Below are 11,333 nucleotides of genomic sequence, written 5' to 3'. Positions count from 1 at the left end.
GATCTTTTGTAGGGAATTATTAGAAATTATTCACAAATCTTTAAACATAAACTGTAATTTTTTAATGGAAAGATTATTCCAGTTAATGAAGTACTGCAAAAAGATTTAATATTACTTATTAAGGAGAAGTTAAGAAAAGTTGTTCTTTTATAGACAATTACCTAGGCTCTTCCCAGCCCATGGTAGATAGCTGGTCAGCCTTGCAAATGTGAAGTATTGTCTCTAAACCTGTTTTATTATCATTTGTCAAGTACAATTCACTTAAATGACATAAGTGAATTTTCTTTTGTAGTTGTTTGGGAAAGGAGAAAGCCATGTTTCAGTTTATTTTATTTGTAGCATCAGTTGAATTGGACTTTTCCAATTGCGTAGGAAAAATAAAATTTCTCATTGCAACACAGTCTCATGGGAAACATGGTTACCTTAAGTTTTACTCTTGAATGTGGGCATGAATGCATTTGGAACTTACCATAGACCACCATTAAAATCAGCCATTCAGAAACCAATCCCTTATCTCCACAAACTTTTCTTTAGCTACCAAGACCCAAATGTTAAACTCAGTAGTTGCTGTGGTACTTTGTAACCAACTAGTGTTGTGTGTGAATAGTGCTTAAAAATATAAGATTAATTCTCCAGGCAGAATAGTCTGTGAGGAAGAGGGTGTGGCAAGGACAGAAAATTGAACACTGATTATACAAAAAGATTTGGACAAGGCGCTGAGAAGAATGCCATTTTATAGCCAGTATTGCATTCTAGGTCATGACTAGGTTCAGCCTATCTGCTGAGGGGGGAGAGCAGTTTTCCAGTAAGGTTTTCTACTCTGGCCACAAATACTAACAGTATCCATTACTTGTGGTTTGCTTGTGGAGGGCACAACTGATGGAAAATGGAAGCCCCTCCCCACCAAATATTGAGTGCTCCAGATGTTCTCTCATCTCACCTGGTAAACCCTTCTGGATGCTCTTTAGCCCCATTTTAGATGAAACAGACTAGAAAGTAGAAAACTTGATTGACCTCAGATCTTTTTCAAAAGCTTTAGAGCTCTACATATCCTTTATAAGCATGCTTGTCTAATGATTTTTAATATCTGTTTTCAGGGCTTGTCATTGGAATATTGATTGATTTAATGTTTTCTGATGCAAAAAGACCCAAACTAGAATGAGTTATAACTATTGGGAAAGAAAAGACTTTATTACTGCAGATATGATTACCCAAGTAAAAAGCTCAGGAATCTCTTCTCAGAATTAATATGAAATAAGCTAATACCTCCAGATACCAAAAATTAATAGTTTTTCCATATTTAAGCCAAAAAGATAGTTTTAACATAATGAGATTACATTACCTTTCATCTTGGCAAAAAACTCTAAAATGTGTTGAAGGCCCAAAGCAGGCCTCTTCAAAATATCCCACCTTGGCATATTGATTACTTAGAATTAAAGTTGATAAGCAGCTGGTGCTAGAAGAGCACCCTGACCACCACCCCCCCTTGTCACCTGAATGCAGGAAATAAATCTCCTGTGTAAAAGATTTCCTCCCCACACCTGAAGACTCCCCCTGCCACACATCATTAGGGTAATAAACAACTCAGAGCTGAAAAGTCTATATAATCAAATGATTATAGATACAAAATGAGGAATTAGCCTTATAATAAACTCCCTCTTTAAACCACATATTAATTTTTAGTTTTTTATCCTGTAACAGTCCCATCTTGCCATTAAAGAAAGAAGGCAAATTTGATTCAAATGAGAATCAAATTTACTGATTCGTCCGGAACCTAGACTGTTGTAATTCTTTGGCCCCCCTGTAGTCCCAATTTGGCTCCTATTCTCAACCTAATTTCTGATAATGCAGCCTGGTTTATAGTAGATGACCTCTGCTCAGCTTTCTTTTCAATCCTTTTGCATCCCAGCTCACAATTTCTTTTTGTATTTACATTTAAAGGGAGATAGTTAACATGAACTTGCGTAGGGATATTGTGAGTCTTTCTCAATATTTTTCTAAGTCCATAAAGCCAACTTAAATTCTATAATCTTTACCTTAAGCTTCATGCTGCTGAAATATACTGATCACCTTTTGCTCTGTAATCGAATGGAGCTAGGAACTGTTAGAAATTGCCTCACTCTCTTAAAGGCACTACTAGCTGAACTAGGCCGTAGAACCTTCAGATCTAAACTTCAATGAGTGCCAACAACCGTTATTTACTTAGGACATGAGATATCTTTAGGGCATTCAAAAACACCCTGAAACACCTGGAGTCAGTTTTGTCCATCTCTCTCCCCAGAACAAAAAAAATACCCACAGGTACATAAATTCTTAGGAGCAGCTAGCTACTGTCATCAATGGATTCCTAGTTGTGCAGGCCTCGCTAAATCTCTGTATGTCTTTCTCCCAGCGCCTATTTTTCCTAGCCATCAGGGGCATTAACCTCCTCTGAAGCCTTGAAATCAGCTCTTTGCTATGCCCCAGCTAAGATAAACCATTTACAGCCGAGAAAGTAATGGGATTGCTACAAGCATTCTAGGATAATCTTTTGCCTCTTATATACGTCCTATAGCACATTTCTTGTGCCAAATCGACCCTATAGCATTGGACATGGCCCCATGTTTACCTGTGATAACCACAGCTACCACCCTGATTGACAGGGCCAGTACTCTAACATTAGGCTCCCGATTTATCTTGTGCTCCCCCTTGTTGTGACTACAATCTGCAAGATGATTATAGGATGCAACCCTCTCCACACCTGTTACAGAGAACCAATGAACAGGCACTTATAACTAACCCCTTCATCATTTTGCATGGTTTAAATCCAGCTATTTTACTACCTCTTTCTGATGATGGAGAGCCCCACTCTATTCCACATGATTGCCTTTGTAGGAAAGAAAAATGATTTTTTTTCTACTCTTCTAAGTCCTTCCAGCCAGTCTAATAATCAAACTGACATGAAACAGATTAATAGGAGAAAATAACCAAATTTATTACATATATGCATACTGGGCTTCCCTAAAAATACGAGACCTGAGGACAAATTGGGCAATTGAGGCTTCTGTGCCATTCTGGACTAAGGAGCTTGAGGCAGGAGCCTGGGACTTCAGAAGGAAAGTAGGTGATTCACAGGTAGATAAGGAAGAGCAAACATTTGGTAAACAGATTCTTGCCAGACTTTCCACAACCAATGGAGCCCAGAGGAGAGTCTAACAGTCCTTTCTAAGTTCCTCCCATGCTTAATTGATATTATGCTAAAGTGATAGCTCCCTTCCTTGAAGCAGGTTTTTTTTTTATCTGAATTCTTTTAGGCAGGTAAAGGGAAGGGTCAAAGATTCCTTCTGAGTCTTTTGTTTCTTAAAAACAACCAGCTTAAAATAATCAATATCTCAAAAGGCATATTTTAGGGTGGCAAAACTCTACTTCGCCTCACCTTACTATAGAAATGGTCTCATAGCCATGAGAGGATCTTTCAAACATCTCTTTAGACAACTGAGACTTACCTTTATATTGTGATGACTCCTATAAATAGAATTTCCAGGGAAAAATTATAAATGGCCATGCTATAATTTTCCCCACATGAAATGCTGGGAGCATACTCTCTGCCAACTATAAAATTAGCCCAAGTGGCTAAACTCATAGCTCTTCCTAGAGCTTTCTTGCACATAAGCAAAATGACTAACTGACACTATTTCCGCAGACTCTAAATATGCTTTTGGAGTCTGTCATGCTGTAGGCACAATTTGGAAATCCCATGGACCCCTAACTTCTGCAGGTACTTCTCTTGCTAACAGGCATAAAATTGCTGCCCTGTTACGAGCTGTTCTCCTCCATTCTAACTTGGCTATTGTTCACTCTTCGCCTGAGGCTAAGGCAACTGGTACTGCATCTTTAAGAAATGGCAGTGCTGACAGAACTGTTGAATACGCAGCTCGAAACGGTTTCATTTTCTTCTCTACTAATTTTTAAACCTGTCTTTATCCCTCACTGATATTCTTAATTACCAGGTAAATACTTCACAATCTGAAAAAGACAAATGGATACAAAAGTGTGCTGGACAATTACCATATATTTTATATATAGGGCCTAACAGACTTCCTGTAGCTCCTTTTTTTTTTTTTTTGACTTTTTGACTTTTTGACTTTTTGGCTTGCACTTACATCCTGCCACATGGACATATGTACAGACATGATGGGATAATTAAAGAACTAAAAGACAATTGGTTTTGCCCTGTAATCCACAAAATTTCTGACCAAATAATTTCTCAGTGTACTGTTTGTAAATCTCACCAAACCTCTTGGAAGAAATCAATGTATTTCAAGAAATCCTCTTAAGCCCAAATGGTTTTATAACTTGCCCTCAGTTTGGGCTATTCTCACTGTTTGGTGATTGTTTGTGCTTAGTGGGTGAACTGAATGCCATTCAACTACATGTGCTGATGCCACAATAGTGGTAAAGAAATTAATTACTGAGATTATTCCTCATTTTGGCATTTCTTTATGGATTGAATCAGACCAATGAATTCATTTTATAGCAGAGACAAACCACTGCTTGCAAAAACTCTGTGGTACTCATTAAATTTTAATACCCTATACCATTCTCAATCATTAGTGTAATGAAACAAAAATCTAAACATAAAAAGGACTTTAGGAGAGATCTGTCAGAAAAACTGGACTTTAATGGCCAGAAGCTTTGCCACTGGCCCTGATAAAGATCTGGAATACTCCGAATAGGAGGTATGAATTGACCGCCTTTTGAAAGAGTATTTGGACACACAGTGCCTACTGGCATTTCTAAATCTTTCATTCCAGGATTAAATGAACATTATGGAAACTTAAGTGAACAATTTGATGCTATAACTAGCTAGGTACAAGAATAAGCCAGTATCCTTAAAGTATATCACCAATAGGTAAAATAGGTAAAATCACCGACGGACAAGACTTGCCATCCCTTTTGACCAGGAGATCGGGTATACATCGTGGTCTTTATAACATGCACTGTCACCTCACTGTGAAAGACCTTAGGAGGTACTGCTAACTAACTACACTAATCTTAAGTAAAAGAGAAGTCTTCCTGGATCCATGCAAGCCATGCCAAAATATACCCAAGCACCCTCACAAAAACTGGGAGGCAATTACGACAGGGCACCTTAAACTAAGGATTTTCAGGGCTAATCCCCAGGCCCTAGAAGCAAATGGCATCATGACAAAAACATCTTTTCCCAAGATCACAAATCAGAAATTTTTCTCTTACCTATTGCCCTCTCCTTTAACCCACCCCTCAAACAAAAAACAAAAACAAACAACAATAACAAACATCTTCTCTTATTAATGAACACCTTTTCCCACACATTTCTTTATTTTAAATTTTATTCAATTTATTAGGGTGACATTGGTTAATAAAATTACGTAGGTTTCAAGTGTACAATTGTATAATACATTATCTGTATGTTGCATTGTGTGTTCACCGCCCAAAGTTAAATCTCCTTCTGTCACCATATATTTGACCCTTTTACTCTTATCTACCTCTCCCTCTCCCCCACCACGCCCCTTTCCCTCTGGAAACCACCATACCGTTTTCTGTGTCTATGAGCTTTTGTTTGTCTTTTTTGCCAGTTGCTTTCAGTTTTTTTTAAATTAATTAATTAATTATTTTTTATGGCTACATTGGTTAACAAAATCTGATCAGTTTAAACTGTACATTTTAACAGTAAAATATATACACACACACACACACACACACACACGCACACACACACACATACTGATATAGATATAGTGTGTTCACCTCTCATAGTTAGATTTCGTTCTGTCATCACATGTTTGACCCCTTTTACCCCATCTACCTCCCCCTCCCCTCTCACCCCTCCTCTCTGGTAACCACTATTCTATTGTCCATATCCATGAGTCTCTGTTTGTTTGTCCGGTTTGTTTGTTACTTTTAGGTTTATATCCCACATATAAGTGATATCATGTAGTTTTCAACTTTTTCTGTCTGGCTTATTTTACTTAGCATGATTACCTCGAGGTCCACCTATGTTGTTGCAAAAGGCAGTATTTCACCTCTGCTTATGGCTGAGTAATATTCCATTATATGTATGTACCACAGCTTCTTCAGCCAATCTTCTATCATAGAATTCTTAGTTTTTTGAGGAACCTCCATACTGTTTTCCATAGTGACTATACCAATTTACATTCCCACCAGCAGTGTATGAGGGTTCCTTTTTCTCTGCATCCTCTCTAATATTTGTAATTACTTGTCTTATTGATAATAGCTCTTACAGATATGAGATGGTATCTCATTGTGGTTTTGATTTGCATTTCTCTAATAGCTAGTGAAGTTGAACATCTTTTCATGTATCTGTAGGCTATTTGTATGTCTTCTTGGCAAAAATGTCTGTTTAGGTCCTCTGTTCATTTTTAAATTGGATAATTTTTTGTTAGTTTTTGAGTTGTAGGAGTTCTTCATCTATTCTGAATATTAGCTCCTTATCAGAGGCCTCGTTGGCAAATATATTCTCCCATTTGTTTAGTTGCCTTTTTGTTTTGTTGGTTTCTTTTGCTGTGCAGAAGCTTTTTAGTCTGATGTAGTCCCATTCATTTATTTTTCCTTTTACTTCCCTTGCCTTTGAGGTCAAATTCATAAAACCTCTCTTAAACCAAGGTCCATGAGTTTAGTACTTATCTTATATATATATTTTATTGTTTCAGATCTTATATTTAGGTCTTTGATCCATTTTGAGTTAGTTTTTGTGTATGGTGACAAATGGCAGTCTAGTTTCATTCTTTTGCATATGGCTTTCCAATTTTCCCAGCACCATTTATTGAAGAGGTTTTTTTCCCCTCCATTGTATGTTTTTGGCTTCTTTATCAAAAATTATTTGCTCATATATATATGTGGGTTTCTACTAGGCTCTCAATTCTGTCCCATTGGACTGTCTGTCTTTCTGCCATTACCATGCTGTTTTGATTATTGTCACTTTGTAGTACAATTTGAAGTCAGGGAGTGAGATACTTCCGGCTTTGTCCTTTTTTCTTAGGATTGTTTTGGCTATCCTATCTGAGGTCTTTTGTGGTTCCATAAAAATCTGATGGTTTTTTGGTTCTATTTCTTTTTAAAAAAATGCCATTGATATTTTGATGGGGATTGCATTAACTCTGTATATTACTTTGGTTAATATGGCCGTTTCAACTATGTTCATTCTTCCAATCCATGAACACAAAATATCCTTTTATTTCTTTGTGTCTTATTTAATTTTTAAAAATAATATCTTATAGTTTTCAGTATATAGGTCCTTCATACCCTTTGTTAAGCTTATTCCTAGGTATTTTATTCTTTTTGTTGCAATTGCAAAAAGAATTTTTAAAAATTTCTTTATCTGAAATTTCATTGTTAGAATACAGGAATGCAATGGATTTTTGCAAATTGATTTTGTATTCTAAAACTTAACCGTATTTGTTTATTGTTTCTAATAGTTTTTTGGTGGAGTCTTTAGTCTTTAGTGCTTTCTATATAAAGAATCATGTCATCTGCAAGAAGTGACAATTTTTACTTTTTCATTCCCAATTTGGATATTATTTATTTCTTTCTCTTGCCCCATCGTTCTGGTTAGGACTCTCCCACGTTATTAATGATTTATTAGAAGGCTGACAGGAGAGTGCTTATCTCTATCTATCCTACTTCCTCTCTCTAATTTTTCACCATGGACTCTTTTTCAACCTGTATCTTGCTCTTATTAGCAATCTTTTTTTGAACAGGTTGAGAGCAGACCAACTGGCACCCTCTTGTGCCAGTTTACCAAACCCTTGTCAAACCCTTATCAATCTGATTGTTGCCTGTGTCAACATCTCAACAGTGAAAAAGAACCTGAACTAGTTAATTTTTGTCATTGTTGATGTGAACACCTGGTGGGCTAAGTACAGAAAATAGACAAACAAGAAGGTGTGACATACATGACAAGACAAATGTCATTCTGTCTCCTTTTCTGGTGAATCATTTGGGCCTGAGGAAAACTGTAGAAGCTCAAGGAATGTCCTTTACCCAGGTGAAGTCTCCAGGTGTAAAAAATTTCCCTTTGCACTGAGAGCAAACATAATACTGGATTTTTCCTGGGTGACTTACCAGGAAAACTCTGTGGTTTGATTCCACAGGTAGCATCTTCAAACCTTCAAGGAGATTGGAAGTGACTCTAGCACTATCCTTTTGGGCACAAACTCTTGTTAAATCATCAAATGTTTTTGATGACTCACAAGCCATTCTTGTGTAATGTGTGGGTGTTGCAGCTGCTCTCCTGATTAAGCTGCCCAATACCACAGACCATATATAGGTGGATCCAAAATCTGGATTTAGCCAGAATCCAGCTTTGTGGCTGCCAAAACCAGACTACAGGCCTTTATACCACCTATTTTGCAATCTGTTCTGCTCACACAGATTGACAGGGCATGTGGAGATTGGAGATATATGGATAATGACATACATCACGAAATATTTCAGATCCTGGAAATTACAGAGTCCACTTTAACTTTGTCCGTAAACCACACTTGTCTTTATTATTATTATTATTATTATTATTATTATTATTATTATTTTATGTAGCAATAAAGCATATAAAGGGTTCCCACCTAAATGCTCAGGAGGATAGAGACTCTGATACCTGGCTCCTTCTGTTGCTAAATACTCTACCCTAAATGCCAGCCAAATATAAATTTGGGCTCTTTTGTTCACAAAATTTTGCCACATAAACATACCAGTTGAGAAATTACAGAAAATCTGCCAGTATATCATAGTTCCAAGTGCTTTTCAACTTGAAGGTCTTATTCTCCAGCTTTGGAGATTATGAATTGGAAAAAGTGATCTTAAATCTCTTCATGATAAGGGAACAAGAGTTCAACACCACTATGCAAACTTTGGGAATACTCCTTTCGGAAGTTAACAGCTTAGCCTCTATTATACTCCAAAATCCTCATGCTCTAGATACATTAAATGCCCAGAAAGGGGGAGCTTAAGCAATCATTGCTGGAAAATGCTGCTTCTATAGAAACCAAATAGAACAAGTAATACCTAACTTAAATCTGTTAAAAGAAAAGATTAATATTTTCCATCAAATAAATGAAACAAAGACATTTCATTGGAGTGACATTTCCAGAAATGGGAACTAATTTAATGGGATGTAAAGAAATGTGCTCCGAATAGTTCTTTTCTGTTTATTCACCCTCATTCTAATCTATGTTCTTTTCCTTTTTGCAAGTCTCTTACCACTTAGCTTTTAATCAGTTTTTTCTCTACACAGCTACCAGCCCAGCTTTTAATATATGAATTTCCTAGAGAAGTTTCAGAGGAACGAAATGTCAGGGCCCAAGAGAAGGTGCCCTAAAATATCCCACAATGACATATTGAGTACTTTTTTTTTTAACACCCCTACAGCCCCTAGTATTTCTAGGTGGTCTCCCATCCAAGTACTAACAAGGCTCAACCCTGCTTAGCTTCCAAGATCAGACGAGATTGGGCACGTTCAGGGCGGTATGACCGTAGACTCATATTGACTACTTTGAATCAACTTACTTGGTGCCCTTGTCTCCTTGAATGCAGGAAATTAATCTCCCATGTGAAATAATTCTCATAACACCTAGAAAACACCCTTTATTGCTAAAACAACTCAGAGTCAAAAAGTCTGTATAACCAAATCTTTTTGCCTCTTTTTGAATTTACTTTGTTTAAATTCCTCGCTATTGAATACCCAAACCTTGCTTAGATTCCTTTCTAATGAGCACTTTTTTTCTGTTTTGTTAATTTATTCCAAACTTATTGTTTCTTCATCTTAGTAATTTGAAAACTGCCTAGTTCAATAATTTCTTTGAGCCTCATTTTACGATCTGAACATTGTATTATGATTCTCCTATGCACACATGTGTTAGTATTTTTTTTCTTGTTAATCTAGTCTGTGTTAATTTTATTACCAGTCTAGCCATAGAAGGGTAGAGTGAGGAGGAATCCCTACTCTTCCTCACAAATGTGTGGACAAATTTAAATTGTGTGGGGCCTATAGGAAGAAAATAGAAAACCTGTATAGATGGTAAAATGCATTGTGCTCCTAGCTGATAAATATATCTCATCTTCCAAAATCGGTCTATCAGTTAAATGTTAGCCCAATTATATTCTCAAAGTGTTGATAAAATTGTTCTAAATTTCACTTAAAAGAAATAATATGCAAGAATAGCTAGGAATACTTTGAAAGAGAAAAGTAATGAAGTCTTGCAATACTTTAAAATTTTTAAAAGTGTATTATTAGTTTACATTTGAACTCTGAGACCAATAATAACTCAGAAATAGATGTTAGTATATGTAAACTATTGCAAAGGAACCAACGGAACATAGAGAGAAAAGAAAGGGTAAACTTGTTCAATAAGTACTTATTTGAAAAACATTTATTTGTGTATGTGTGTGTTTATTTATTTATTTATTTATTTATTTATTGAAGAACATTTAGATTCTAGTCTTGTATTTTACATCAAAATCTGGATGGATTAAGAAAGAAAATAAACTAAAAAAATATATCAGTGACTATCTCCACATGTGATGGAACTTTCCAAATAAAAGCAATGGGAGGATTCATTAAGGAACAGATTATAGATTTAACTAAAAGTATCTATCTTCTGAATATGAGAAAGCAAAAAGTCATTAGAATTGGAAAATTTGCCAACACATTTTGAAAGAGGGAGGCTGAAACCTTAATATGTAAACTATTTATTATAATATTTCAAATAGCTTTATTGAGATATAATTTGTATACCATACCATTCATCCACTTGAAGTATACAGATCAATGATTTTTAGTATAATCATCACAATCAGTTTTAAAACATTTTCATCACCTCCCCCAAAGAAGCCCTATACCCTTCAGTGATCACTCTTTATTACCTCTCAATCTCCTTATACTAATACATTTTTTAAAAAGCATTAAGATGCCAAGAGAAAAATGAATAAAGGATGTAAAAATTCACAGAAGGTGAAATAAGGGAAGTACAAATGGCTAACATGAAAAATTGAAATTCAATAAAAATAATTCAAATTAAAACAATTTAATTTTTACACACCAAATTAGCAGGAGTTTTCGTTGTTGTTTTAAATTCATCCTCAACACTTAAGAGACTCTGTTGAGAAATGCATGCTCGTACTGCAGAAAAGAGTGTTAAAAATCTCCTAGAAAAGCAGTTTGACTTCATGAAGAGCCTTTAAAATATTTAAATTCTTTAATCAGTACTTCACTTCTTGGACAATGTCTTAAGGGATAATCAGAGCTCCGATTCCACATTTAAGCCCAGTATTTGTCATATCCCTATTTATAAAATGTA

The 11,333-nt window shown here is 35.8% G+C and overlaps 1 pseudogene; it reads right to left on the bottom strand.

The window, feature by feature from the left end:
* Nucleotides 1–9,396: 9,396 nt before the first annotated feature.
* LOC118601341 lies at nt 9,397–9,515 on the bottom strand (annotated as a pseudogene).
* Between the last annotated feature and the right edge of the window lie 1,818 nt (nt 9,516–11,333).

The sequence above is a fragment of the Rousettus aegyptiacus genome, unplaced genomic scaffold (assembly GCF_014176215.1).
Source record: "Rousettus aegyptiacus isolate mRouAeg1 unplaced genomic scaffold, mRouAeg1.p scaffold_m13_p_3, whole genome shotgun sequence".
Classification (NCBI taxonomy): Eukaryota; Metazoa; Chordata; class Mammalia; order Chiroptera; family Pteropodidae; genus Rousettus; species Rousettus aegyptiacus.
Note: the sequence above shows the minus strand (reverse complement) of the source record. Positions and strands in the feature narration are given on the sequence as shown.